The sequence below is a fragment of the Neofelis nebulosa genome, chromosome 6 (assembly GCF_028018385.1).
Source record: "Neofelis nebulosa isolate mNeoNeb1 chromosome 6, mNeoNeb1.pri, whole genome shotgun sequence".
In the NCBI taxonomy this organism is placed as follows: Eukaryota; Metazoa; Chordata; class Mammalia; order Carnivora; family Felidae; genus Neofelis; species Neofelis nebulosa.
This window is the reverse complement of record NC_080787.1, coordinates 65,281,946-65,296,747: the sequence shown is the minus strand read 5'-3', so window position 1 is coordinate 65,296,747 and position 14,802 is coordinate 65,281,946.

The following is a 14,802-nucleotide window of genomic DNA, read 5'->3' as shown; positions in this document are numbered from 1 at the left end:
TCCCCGATTACAACACTCATGCTTAATCACTAGGGTGCTATCTTCTAAACCCCTGTCTCATAGAACACTGATCCAAACATCTAATTATTTACATGAACTTTTGTATGCTGTATGTTTTCTTTTTTTTAAAGTTGATTTACTTATTTTGAGAGAAAAAGCATGCTTGTGCTTGTGAGATCATGATCTGAACCGAAATCAAGAGTCGGATGCTTAACTGACTGAGCCACCCAGGCACTCCTATGCTTTACTTTTTATCGGTAGTAGTAATTTCTGGGTCATCAGAACATTTAAAATTAAATGTTAAAGTACCATCTGTAAAAAAAAAGAAGTATCATCCGTAAACACCATAAATACCAACTACCAAAGAAAATTGCCCTGCAATTTAAAAGGTTTCCTTCCAACTATGAGAAAATGAGTCATATTAGCTGAGAGCAAACTTTTTGACTTAGACCAGTAGGAGGAATATGCCCCTCAAATAGCAACGTAACAGGTTAGAAATACTGCCTTTAGTCATTAATTTAAAGATTGTTGTGTTTTCCTGATTATAAGTTTCTTACTGGGGAGTTGCTTGTAAACAAAGTTTTTGATCTATTGATTTTTCACTGACATCTTTTTTTTTAATGTTTATTTCTGAGACAGAGAGAGACGGAGCATGAGTGGGGGAGGGGCAGAGAGAGACGGAGACACAGAATCAGAAGCAGGCTCCAGGTTCTGAGCTGTCAGCACAGAGCCCAATGCGGGGCTCGAACTCACAAACTATGAGATCATGACCTGAAGCAAAGTTGGTCGCTCAACTGACTGAGCCACCCAGGTGCCCCTCTGACATCTTTTTTAAAATGCTATGTTATGCTGGAAACATTTGGGGGAAGCAGATTGAAAATTTGATATCTACTATAATGATTCATTTAGGGTCAACAAATCGTATTTTTAATGTTGGTTATTTTAAAAATCACGATTCTTTATAAAAATGCTTAACTCAGGGGAATTCTGTTTGAAATAATTGGGTAAAGATTGAATGACAAAAACCAATTCTAGGTGATGGAGAATAAATTAATGGATATTAAAGTTGATAATTTTCTCTATGTTTAACCCAAATATAATGTAGAATTAAATATATGAAATCAGAATTGTATTCATGGATTTGATGGAAGATTTTAAAGTGATAGGTACTTTATACTTTAATGTGTTTTAAAAATACAATCATAAGCTTTATTTTAGCTGGTATATGATCAAGATTGAAAAGCACAATTAAAATAAAGCTCATAATGCATTTATTTAAAACTATGGGGTTTCCATTCTTCAAATTAGAATCAGAAAATATTTTGAATGTACATATATGTTTAGAAAATAAGTAACTTCTCCATAAATGCCAAAATATATGATTTGTATATAGTTAGCATATATTTACTACATCTTTGCACATTCCAGAAAGGATATGAATATGTAACATACCAAAAACACATTGCTGCTAAAAAAACACACTTGTTTTAAATTTCTTTGGGTTATGTTTTCTTGTTTTCTTTCTTTCCTCCTTTTTTCTTTCTCTCTCTCTCTCTCTCTCTCTCTCTCCTTTCTTTCTTTGAGAGAGGGAGAGTTGAGAGCTGGAGGGGCAGAGCGAGATGGAAAGAGAAAGCATCTTAAGTAGGCTGCATGTCCATGCCCAAGCAGACCCCAATGTGGGGCTTGATCTCACAACTGAGATCATGACCTGAGCCAAATCAAGAGTCAGAGGCTTAACCGACTGAGCCATCCAAGCACCCCTGTATTATGTTTTCATAGAGATACTTGGGGAAAAATAAAACCCAAAACTTACAGAAACATGTCTCTAATGGATTTTTTTTGCCTAAAGGTATAGTGTTTAAAATCATGACATATCCAATTTTTAGCAAAAATTTTCAACATCTCATATTGCTATTATAGTTCCAATAAAGGTACGTTTCTCATATTCACTGCTTAATAAAAGAATAATGGTATGCAGAAGTTAGTTAAGTGATACAAGTCTTTTAATCTAACCAATCTGAAATATTGCTGGAATATTAAAAAATAATAAAGGTTTATTGATGAGGGATTTTTTGATTGTTCAAACTGTGTAGAATTATACTCTATGATAGTGATAGACCAAATCTATCTATCACTCAGCACAGTAAGTGATGTGGGGAATATGGAAAAGTAAGTTGTAGTAATGTGGACCTTGGACAGTATTTTAGAATAGAAATTTGATCTTGCCTCTTTCTGTTTATAAGAGAATATCTAATCAAAATATTATGTTTTTAACCTGTTTCAACACATTAGTAGGAATCTTCGGAAATAACTCTGAGTACATTCTATTTTGTAACCTTACTTGTGTGAAGAAAGTATCATGGGGCATGGGGACAACCACAGCATCTCAATAATAGGGATCCTGAAGATTATGCACTCCCAAGTTCTTTAGAATTTGGAATACGAAGCATTGCCAGAGATTGAAAGTGTGGAAAAACAAGTAAACCAGTGGTTTAGTTGAAAATGGATCCTAATTCTCTCGATTTTTCCCAATCCAATATTCCTACTGGCACATTTCCTTCAGATACTTCTACTTACTCTACAGCTTTCCCAGATTGTTAGTTTTATTTTATGTTGTTCACTATTTCATTTCTAATATGATTAAAATCTGAATGTTTTTATTTTAAAATTTTACTTAGAAATATTAATTTTATATTAAATATGTAAAATGTATTTAAATATTATCTCATTGTTATGCTTGTAATTTTCTCAGCATAGGTTTATAAATATTTTCCTATTATTTTGGCAAAATTGAATAAGGGGCCCATCTTTTTTGTCTTACTTCGATAAATAAAGACTTACTTGGATAAATATTAATATATGGCAATATACTTATTGCCATGAGCCTATATAAAAGTTTCCCCAGTAGTTTTTACTTCTTTTGTAGCATACTCTTTTTAATTTTTCAACCCTGGTATCCTCAAAACTATCACTGGGGATACCGTGTAAGTCAAGACCTCATGGTCCCTGGCCAGAGTAAATGGGACCATAGGTGGTTATGTGAACTATGCTAGGCCACAGAGGTCCTTCCTTGAGATTTTTTCAATTAGGGCTGAAGATGTTACCAACCCCAAGTTCAGCCACTTGTCACTAGAAAGGACAATGCTCAAGAGCTCAGTTTTGATTAGAAAGGAATTTGAGCTTTATTGTGGAGGCCAGCGAAGTACATGATCTCTTTTCCAAAAAACAACTCAAGAGTTTTCTGCCTGGCCTATGGATTTTTAAAGGGGCTTAGTGAAGTTAATCAGCAAAGGGTGTGCAACATTTGTTGATTTTATGCCAGCTACAAATGTTATCTCAGTGCTTGGGGATTGTATGAGGGGGGTCCAGTTTGTGTTTTGTGATGTGCAGGAGTACTCTGTTCTTTCTACAAAGGAGGTCAAGGTCTATAATACAGAAAGTAAGGTGAGTAAAATCATTTGTGTGACCTGAAAAAAAAAATGTTTTGCTAAAAAATTTGCTAGGCTAATTAGAAAGCCAAGTCATCTTCAAACAGACTTGATGGCCTCTGTGGGCTGGTAAAGTTCTGGTCCTTTATTCTTCAAGGCCAGTAGTTTTTCTGCCATGGATCCAGGGACTTAGATCAGCAAGTAAGCAGAGAATTAACTTGAAACAAGTTAACCTTTATGAACGTTGGAGTGTTATTACAAAGAGAGCATCAATACTAACTCTCAATAACACTGACAATAAGATTTGCCATTTGTTTTGACAAATTCAGCAGCCATGTGTCTTAAAAAGCAGAGATAGTCAGTCTGCAGTGTTCAAGTTCAGGAAAGAAAACAACAACAACAACTAAAAAATACTCCAGCTCACACACACACACACACAGTCATTGATGAAGGAGCTCTGTAAATTTCACTAACTTCTAGGCATTCCTGAGTGCCTATTGTGTCTCTATCCATCACAGGGTTTTATTTTTTAAACTTCTTTTTTTAATGTTTACTTATTTTGAGAGACAGAGAAAGTGAGAGAGTCAGGAAAGGAGTGGCAGAGAAAAGGGGGGAGAAGAAGAGAAAATTTCAAAGAGGTTCTGCACCATCAGCACAGAGTCTGATGTGGGGCTCGAACCCATGAAACATGAGATCATAACCTGAGCCGAAGTTGAGTCAGACACTTAACCTACTGAGTCATATAGGTGCCCCCATTTTTTAAACTTCTTAATGTCTCCTAAGCCAAAATATTTCATTTAAGTCTATGTCAGTTAAGTCTATGTCACTTGCTTCTGAGAGAAAGCATCTGTATGATGCAGGTTTTGGGAAGGCAGTGAGTACCCCGTTAGCTAGACTGAAAACTTAGCACTTATTATAAAAGAGAAAAGTACTTAATTTAATCAGATACTGAGCACATGGCTTGAGCTCTAAGAAGTAGCTAGCTTCAGACTTGATAAGAAAATATCAATACATTGGAGTAATTGTAGCCTTCAGCAAAGGGTTATAAGATTGAAACAACTTACAGTACCATCTGAAAAGTTATATAGAACTTCAGCACAAGTATATAGATTTTTCTTGGAAATGAACTTTATTAAGTTTATTAAGTTTCTCGGAAATGAACTTTATTACAAATTATAAATTTGCCTATTTTAAGTGTGTATTTCAATGGGTTTTGACAGATATATACATCATCAGTGCAGTCAAAATATAAAATATTTCCACTATCCCCCAAAGTTCTTTCCAGTCCTTTGTGGTTAAATTCATGCACAGCCCCAAGCAAATCTGATCTCTTTTGTCATTATAAATTAATTTTTGCCTTTCCTAGAATTTTCCATAAGTAGAATAACATGGTGTGCTTTTTGAATCTAGCTTCTTTCACACAGGTTAATGTTTTTGAGATTCATCCATGTTGTTGCTTATTACATTAGTTTGTCCTATTTGAAAAATACTACAAATTGTTCATCCACTCACATGTTAATAGGGTGTAGTGTTGTTTCTGATTTGGGCTATTAGAATAAAACTGCTATAAATATTCTTTTTCACTGAAGTGTAGTTGACACACAATGTTACATTAGTTTCAGGTGTACAACACAGTGATTCAACAACTCTATATGTTATATGATTCTAACCACAAGTATAGCTACTGTCACCATAAATTTCTTTTGCAATACCATTGACTATATCCCCTATGCTGTACATTTTTATCTCCATGACTTATTAATTCCATAACTGGAAACCTATATCTCCCACTCCCCTTCACTCATTCTGCCTGTCCCTTCATTCTCCTCCTCTCTAGCAAACACCAGTTTGCTCTCAATATTTATGCATCTGATCCTGCTTTTTTGTTTTGTTTCTTAGATTCCTCATAAGTGAAATTGTATTGTATTTGTCTTTTTCTAACTTATTTCACTTAGCATAATACCCTCTGTGTTCATCTGTGCTGTTATAAATGACAAGATTTCATTTGTTTCTATGGCCAATATTTCATTCTATGCGTATACCACATATTTTTTTTCCAGAATTAGTTAACTTGGTGCCCAAAACTTCACCTTCTCACATTGGTAGGTAAGTTATATGGACTCAATTTTGTCCAGTTAAACCTGATGTGAAAGCCTCTGAAAGTTTCTGGGAATGGTTTGTTTCTGGGATTAAAAGAAATACATGAGAAGAAATGGCTTTTCCCTTAGATATTGCTGCCTAAGAAAGGATACCTGGAGCTGTAGGAGACATCATCTAATAAAAGCTCATGTCAGACTGAGTAGACAAGCCAATAGGGTTGAAGTGGAAAATAATAAAGATGGAAACAATCTGCCTCTTTGATTTGGGCATCAAATTAACTAATTCTGGAAATCATCACCTACAATAAAAACTTCCAACATGAAGAACCTGGGAGATACATTATTCTGCATAAATTATCTTACTAACAAATTTATGACAATCTTTTGTGATTGGTGAAGGTCTACTGTTAAAAAGTTGGAGTTATTGACAGGTCTGATGCCTATTAGATGAATAAAGCCTCTTTGTATTTAATGAGAATGAGGCTTAGGGAATGATAAATACGGGGAAGTAAAAGATAGTCTTAGAAGGATTTATAAATTGAGTCAGTTTTCCTCAGCCTCAGCTGTGGCTATCTGATCATTTTTTTTAAACTGAATGAGTTATACAACTCCTCCCCTTCTGTGACTTATATTATTCCGCTTGTATTTCTGATACTAACCACAAGCCTCCTAAATAATAGGCCAATAAACTTTGGACAATATCAAAATCATTAGAAATCTGTCAGAGATAATGCATGTGAACCAGTTTTGACTCACGTGCAAAGTGAAGCTCGCTGAAGTTAAGTCGCAACTGAAAGAAAAATTATGGGAAGTGTACATTCAGGTTTTCCCAATGCCATAATATGGTGTTCTGTTAATAAGAGCCCCATGTATTAAATATGTCTGTTAAATCCCAAGCGAAGAGAATTGGAGGAAATATACATATTCTATATTGGAAAGAAACAGATACTAAATTAGTTTAGCTTATTTTCTTCAAGTCATTTAAAGTTAATTTGACTTACGTGTGAAGTATTTGCTTTATTTTTAGCTCTTCATTTTCATTTAACTTAACTAGAAAAAATGTTTCCACTGCATGCTGCAGAATCAATGACCAATAAGTGGCTAATAGATGATAATCTATAATATTATACTATCAATAAATTACAGAGAAATTTTTATGTTCTTTATATTTGTTTTATCTTTTATTCATTCTGAGAAAAATGTAAAAACAAAAAAGTGACTACTTCAGTCATTAGAATTTGGGAAGAAAATGTATAAGTTACATCAGTGCATTTTATGATAATGGACCTAAGTTCTTATGGCGTATAAAACATATAATAAAAAATGAAAATTGATAAGCCTGGTTTTCTATTTGATATCTTCCCTAAAAATATTAAACATGGGAATGAGGAAGCTTTTGATAATCTTCTTTGAAATTCTCATTTAATCAGCACTCTTACAGCAATTCCTTAATCTGGGATCACGTGTGATTTTGCAACATTCAGTGGTAGTATTTAGAATAACACAGATTACTTCCGGGGCATTTAAACTGCTTTGTCTGAAATGCTAATGAACCTAGTTAGCTGTCTTCAATCAATCAAAGTTTAGTTTTAATTCAAAGAGAAAAGTTATATAGATTTTCAGAGTTTATGATCAAAGACAAATCTGCTAAATATATTTAGGGATCTAATTTGTGTGTGTTTGGCAGAAATAAATAGAATAGGGGCGCCTGGGTGGCGCAGTCGGTTAAGCGTCCGACTTCAGCCAGGTCACGATCTCGCGGTCCGTGAGTTCGAGCCCCGCGTCAGGCTCTGGGCCGATGGCTCGGAGCCTGGAGCCTGTTTCCGATTCTGTGTCTCCCTCTCTCTCTGCCCCTCCCCCGTTCATGCTCTGTCTCTCTCTGTCCCAAAAATAAATAAAAAATGTTAAAAAAAAAAATTTAAAAGAAATAAATAGAATAAAGAGAAAGGGAAAAATTGGAAACATTTTTCTCAACTTATCAACAGTGTCCCGCATCAGTTATAAATTCACCCTAGTAACTTTTCACTAACTTAAATGTTAAGATGCTTTGTTTTTTACTTAAAATAAGTAAATGCACACGTGCATATAATTTTTGAAAAGCATATATTTCAGTATAGAGGTAAACAATACTACACTGAATTTTTACACAATCCCCATTTCTCAGCTTTCTTTATCCTTTCCATAATAATACTCTTAAGGCTCATAATTGGCAGAAATCAGAACAAGGCATATTAGAAACCTTAAAATAACCCTTTGGTCCCGAAAATGTGGACATCATACTGGCTAAAATTATGATTTTATAAAATAAAACACAAAATTGTTGGGAGAAGCCAAAGCTAATAAAATAGATCTTTACTCTTTTCTTTCAGTTCACTTGAAAGTTGAGTGCAGGCACTGCTTATAAGGTAATATTCACACTGTTATTTCTGTTACATTGTCAGCCACAGACACACTCCATTTTAGCATTTCCCCTTAAAATAAGTAATGCCCCCTATGATATGCAATTATACTACACTAAAAAGATGGGACTCAACAACTGGTAATAAATACAAAAAAAGTTCTTTACTCACTCTTCACAAACTAATATCCTTCTGGAGGACAGGAAACACTGGAGGGGGAAGACAAAGGGGCACTAAGTAGGGAATGTTAAATGGAAAAAGAGTTATGTATAAATATATTTGAACTGTATTTTGAAAAACTGAAGGCAATTTCTTAATGTAGTATATTTTTTCCAGTCATAAAAAATTAAAAGAACATAAAATTCAACCTCTATTAGTGTAGAGTAGTAACCGTTTGAAAGCATAGATGTAAAATGATAACATATCCTACATTTTTTAGAATCTAGAATCACTTTCAAGAGTAAAAAGTAATTGTAGATGGAAGACAGATAAGAGAAGAATAATAGAAGCAGCTGCCCATTTTGCAGTGAAATTTTGGCTTTGGCCATTTTGTGAAGATCTTATGAACACTTGTGCTTGGCTCTTTGCATGGACATACAGGTTTTTTTCCTCTTAGGTAAATACTTAGGAGTATAATAGTTGCATCATATAATAGATGTATGTTTAACATTTAAGGAAATTTGTTTCCAAACTTGTTGTAATAACTTATTCCCACAAAAGTGTATGAGAATTTGAGTTCTTTTACCTTCTTAACAAAACTGGAAAACTGGTATGGTCTGTCTTTTTAATTTTAGCAATTCTAATAAGTATGTATCTCGTGGTTGTAATTTTTAGTTCTCTAATGACTAAGTTGGCCATCTTCATATATACATATGTACACACACATATATATGTTTACATATATATATATATGTGTGTGTGTATATAAACTTTACCTTTGGTAAAGTGTTTAAATATATTGTCTATTTTAAAAATTGGGTTGATTTCCTGTTATTGAGTTTGACAGTTCTTTTTTTTTTCACTTCAATTTGATACCCTGTATTTTATTTTATGTGACTTTATATATATATATATATATATATACACATATATATATATATATTTAATTTACTATTATTATTATTTTAATTTACATCCAAGTTAGTTAACATATAGTATAATAATGATTTCAGGAATAGAATTTAGTGATTCATCACTTACACATAATAAATACCCAGTGCTCATCCCAACACGTGTCCTCCTTAATGCCCATCACCCATTTAGCCTATCTCCCCACCCCAAACCCCTCCAGCAACCCTCAGTTTGTTCTCTGTATTTAAGAGTCTCTTATGGGGGCGCCTGGGTGGCTCAGTCGGTTAAGCGTCTGACTTCAGCTCAGGTCATGATCTCACAGTTTGTGAGTTCAAGCACCGTGTCGGGCTCTGTGCTGACAGTTCAGAGCCTGGAGCCTGCTTCAGATTCTGTGTCTCCCTCTCTCTCTGCCCCTTCCCTGCTCATGCTCTGTCTCTCTCTGTCTCAAAAATAAATAAACATTAAAAAAATTTAAAAAAAAAGAGTCTCTTATGTTTTGTCCCCTTATGTTCTCTTATGGTTTGTCCCCTTCCCTATTTTTATATTATTTTTGCTTCCCCCCCTTTATGTTCATCTGTTTTGTATTCCATTTTTTTTTTTTTCAACATTTATTTATTTTTGGGACAGAGAGAGACAGAGCATGAACGGGGAGGGACAGAGAGAGAGGGAGACACAGAATCGGAAACAGGCTCCAGGCTCTGAGCCATCAGCCCAGAGCCTGACGCGGGGCTCGAACTCACGGACCGTGAGATCGTGACCTGGCTGAAGTCGGACGCTTAACCGACTGCGCCACCCAGGCGCCCCTGTTTTGTATTCCAAATATGAGTGAAGTCATTTGATATTCGTCTTTCTGTGACTGACTTACTTTGCTTAGCATAATATACTCTAGTTCCATCCATGTTGTTGCCAATGGGAAGATTTCCTTTTTTGATTACCGAGTAATATTCCATTGTATACATATACCACATCTTCTTTATCCATTCATCAGTTGATGGACATTTGGGCTATTTTCATACTTTGGCTATTGTTGATAGTGCTACTATAAACATTGGGGTGCATGTGGCCCTTTGAAATAGCACACCTGTATCCTTTGGATAAATCCTATTCATGCAGTTGCTAGGTCATAAGGCAATTCTATTTTTTAATTTTTTAGGAACCTTCATATTGTTTTCCAGAGTGGCTGCACCAGTTTGTATTCCTACCAGCAGTGCAAAAGGGTTCCTTTTTCTCCACATCCTCAACAACATCTGTGGTTGCCTGTGTTAATGTTAGCCATTCTGACAGGTGTGAGGTGGTATCCTATTGTGCTTTTGATTTGTATTTCCCTGATAATGAGTGAGTTGAGGTTTTTCTCATGTGTTTGTTAGCCATCTGGATGTCTTCTTTGGAAAAATGTCTATTCATGTCTTCTTCCCATTTCTTCACTAGATTATTTGTTTTTTGGGTGTCGAGTTTAATAAGTTCTTTACAGATTTTGGATACTAACACTTTAATATGTCATTTGCAAATATCTTCTCATATTCTGTCATTTGCCTTTTAGTTTTGTTGATTATTTCCTTTGCAGTGCAGAAAGGTGTTTATCTTGCTGAGGTCCCAATAGTTTATTCTTGCTTTTGTTTCCCTTGCTTCTGGAGACATGTCAAGTAACAAGTTGCTGTGGCTGAGGTCAAAGAGGTTGCTGTCAGTCTTCTCCTCTAGGATTTTGATGGCTTCCTATCTTACATTTAGGTCTTTCATCCATTTTGAGTTTATTTTGTGTATGGTGTAAGAAAGTGGTCCAGGTTCATTCTTCTGTATGTTTCTGTCCACTTCTCCCAGCACCATTTGCTAAAGAGACTTTCTTTTTTCCATTGGATACTCTTTCCTTCTTTGCCAAAGGTTAGTTGGCTATAAGTTTGTGGTTCCATTTCTGGGTTCTCTATTCTGTTCCATGGATCTATGTATCTGTTCTTGTGCCAGTACCATACTGTCTTAGTGATTACCCCTTTATGATACATCTTGAAGTCTGGAATTGTAATGCCTCCAGCTTTGGTTTTCTTCCTCAGGATTGCTTTGGCTATTCAGCATCTTTTATGGTTCCATACAAATTTAAGGATTGTTGGTTTTAGCTCTGCAAAGAATGCTGATGTCGTTTTGATACGGATTGCATTGAATATGTAGATTTGTTTTGGTAGTATCAACATTTTAACAAAATTTGTTCTTCCAATCCATGAGCACAGACTATTTTTCCATTTTTTTGTGTATTCTTCAATTTCTTTCATAAGCTTTCTATAGTTTTCAGTGTGTAGATTTTTCACCCCTTTGGTTAGGTTTATTTCTAGGTATTTAATGGGTTTTGGTGAAATTGTAAATTGGATTGGTTCCTTGATTTCTCTTTCTGTTGCTTCATTATTGGTGTATAGAAATGCAACCAATTTCTGTACATTGATTTTATATTGTGCGATTTTGCTGAATTCATTGATCAGTTCTAGCAGTTTTTTGGTGGAGTCTTTTGGGTTTTCCACATAGAGTGTTATGGCATCTGAGAAGAGTGAAAGTTTAACTTCCTCCTTGCGGATTTGGATGCCTTTATTTCTTTGTGTTGTCTGATTGTGGAGGCTAGGACTTCCAACACTATGTTGAGTAACAGTGGTGAGAGTGGACATCATTATCGTGTTCCTGACCTTAGAGGGAAAGCTCTGAATTTTTCTCCATTGAAGATGATATTAGCAGTGAGTCTTTCATATATGGCCTTTGTGATCTTGAGGTATGATCCTTATTTCTACTTTCTTGAGGGTTTTTATCAGGAAAAGATTCTGTATTTTGTCAAATGCTTTTTCTGCATCTATTGAGAGGGTCCTATGGTTATATCTGTGTTGATTAATCCTGCGGCTGTCATATCTTCTTGTTCTTTCATTTGGTATAAATTCCTTTGTTTTGTAATTTTGGAGGAAGAAAAAATTAAAAATTAAGAATTAAAAACAACAAAATCAAAGTAAGCTAGATCCTAGGTGTGTTTTTGATATGCTTGCTTGAAACCAACTTGATAGAATAGAGAAAACAGGGAAAGAAAAGAACAAAAAGGGAAGGAAAAGAGAGGTACTAAAAATTTTAAAAATTAAAAAAAGTATATAATAAAATAGAATAAAATGAAGAAAGTGAAATAGAATAAAAATTTTTACAAATTAATTAAAAACATAGTAAATTTTTTAAATTAAAAAAAAGAAAAGTAAAATAATTTTTTTCTTTCTATATCCAAGAAAAAGAAAAGAAAGAAGGAAAACAAAAAGAAAAAAAAAACAATTCAAACAAATACAGAAGCCAAAAACAAAAAACAAAAACTTAAACAAACAAAAACAAAAACAAAAACCGAATAGATGAACCAGCTAACAGAATGGAAGCAAAGTAAATTTATATCCAGGTTCCCCTGGAACTCAAACTATGAAGCACTCTATAGTCCATACACTAAGCAGGCAGAGAGACTTGTGCTGGTCTTCTAGGGGATGTGCTTGGAGGGTACAGTTGGGCAGGACTTTGTGTGATGGCTCCGTTCTCCACTAGGTGGCACTGCTTAGCTTACTGAGGTGGATAGGTGGCACACTGCTCATGGGTATGTATGATTGTGTGTGGGAGAGGCAGAACTGGCTTCACCCAGCCTTCTAGGCTCTCTGGCAGAGGAACTTTGCCCTCTTACTAACCCACAATCAAACACCCATCCCTTGTTTCAGGTTTCATTCCACTCCCTGCCTCTACCCTGTCTGTGTCCAAGCCATCAGCCTGCCAGGTGGCACCTCCCTCAAGAGTTTTATCTCAGATGGGGCTGTGTTTCAAAACCCCTGACTTAAGAGAAGCCTGTGGCTTGGACCCCTGCTGACTCTCAAGGCGAGGGACTCACTGAGCAGTGGCCAGGTACTGGCTTGCCCCAGAAATCGATCATGGGATCCTGCAGCGGCCAAGGTTCAGAGATTATGGCAAATCACAACACACAGTTGGTGCCAGGTTTCACCACACTCTGGCCTCTTTGTCCCAATACCAGCAAATTTGGCAGTTCTCCAGGGTCTGCTAGGACTTTTACCTGTGGGGAGGTTGTATGGGCTCTACCAAATGCTCTCCAAGCAGGGAAACCACTTCTCCCCATGTGGCACATGGACCCCTCAGCCTCTGCTGCCTGCATGGGAATTTACCCTTTTCCCTCACCATTGCAGCGCCAGGTACTGAGCTCTGGAGTTTCTGACTCTGAACTCCACTGTTTATAGAATCCTAATGGTATTAGGATTTTTCCCCCCGTCAGTGGTTTTCGGAAACAGATTTCTTATTCACTCCCTCGTGAGTGTTTTCACTCTTTCTCTTTCTCTCCAGCTACTTTCCAGGGAGTGCTTTTTCTGATTTTAAAATATTTTCTTTTAGTATGTGGCTCGTCATTTCATTCTTTTATTAGTCTTCTGAAGAACAGAAATTTTTAATTTTGAGAAATTCAGATTTACCAATTTGTTCTTTTGTGGTGTTTTCAGTGTAATATTTAAAAAAATTTTGCCTACTCAATTTTGCAAAGAATTTCTCCTATGTTTTCCTCTAAAAGTTTTATAGTTTTATAGGTTTTACAGTTAGGTCTATGCTCCATTTTGAGTTATTTTTACTATTTGGTGATTTATTTATTCATTCTTGGATTTGGGTATTTGTTTCAGGAAAGTTTGTTGAAAAGACAGCCATTCACTCTGAATCTTTGTAGAAATAAGTTGTGTATAAATATGAAGGTCTTTTTCTAGGCTCTATTATATATTTCATTGTTTTATTTGTCATTTTTAATGTAATACATTGTCTTGATCACTATTAGTGCTTTAACTTTTTTGTTTTTTATCAAAATTTTTTTTGACTATTCTAAATCCTTTTCATTTCATATGGATTTTAGAAACAGGTTATCAAATTTTACCAATAAGTTTACTTGCATTTTCACTGGAATGCACTGAATCAATAGATAAATTTGGAAAGAATTTATATCTTAATATTAATAAGTCTTCTAATCCATCATTGAGGTGTATATTTTTATTCAGGTCATCTTTAATTTTTTTTCAGCAGTGTTTTGTCATTTCTTTGTTTAGCTTTCTAGAATGAGCTTTGAATGTTTGTGTTATAAGACATTTGTTCATTCATCTGTGTGATTTAATTTCATAGGCATAGTTGTACTTACCTTCCACTTACTATCCATTGAATATGTAGTAATATCACCTCTCCTATTCCTGAAATAATTTGTGTTTTATCCTTTATTTTTTGGTTCAGATATGAACCAAGGTTCATTAAGTTTTTGTTCTTCCCACAAAAGAGCACACTGTGATTTCCATATTATTTCTATTATTTTCCATTTTTTAGAATTTTTTCTCTTTGATCATTATTATCATTTTTGCTGTTTAGTATAGTTGACTACCTGTTCTTGTTTTTTAAGTTTCTTAAGGTAGAAACTGAGCTAATTGAATTAAGATATGTTTTTTACGAAGAAATTATAAATATTACCCTAATATTATTGTCAGCATCCTACAAAATCTAGTATGCTGTGCTATCTTTTTATTATTTATTTTTTAAAATTTGAATTCCAGTGTAGTTAGCATATAACGTTATATTTTAGGTGTACAATATCGTGATTCAAAAATTCTGTACATCACTCAGTGCTCATCAAGATAAGTGTACTCATAATCCCCACCACCTATTTCATCCATCCCTCCACCCACCTCCCCTCTGGCAACCATCTGTTTGTTCTCTACAGTTAAGAGTCTGCTTTTTGGTTTGCTTTCTTTCTTTCTTTCTTTTATTTTCCTGGTTAATCTGCTTTGT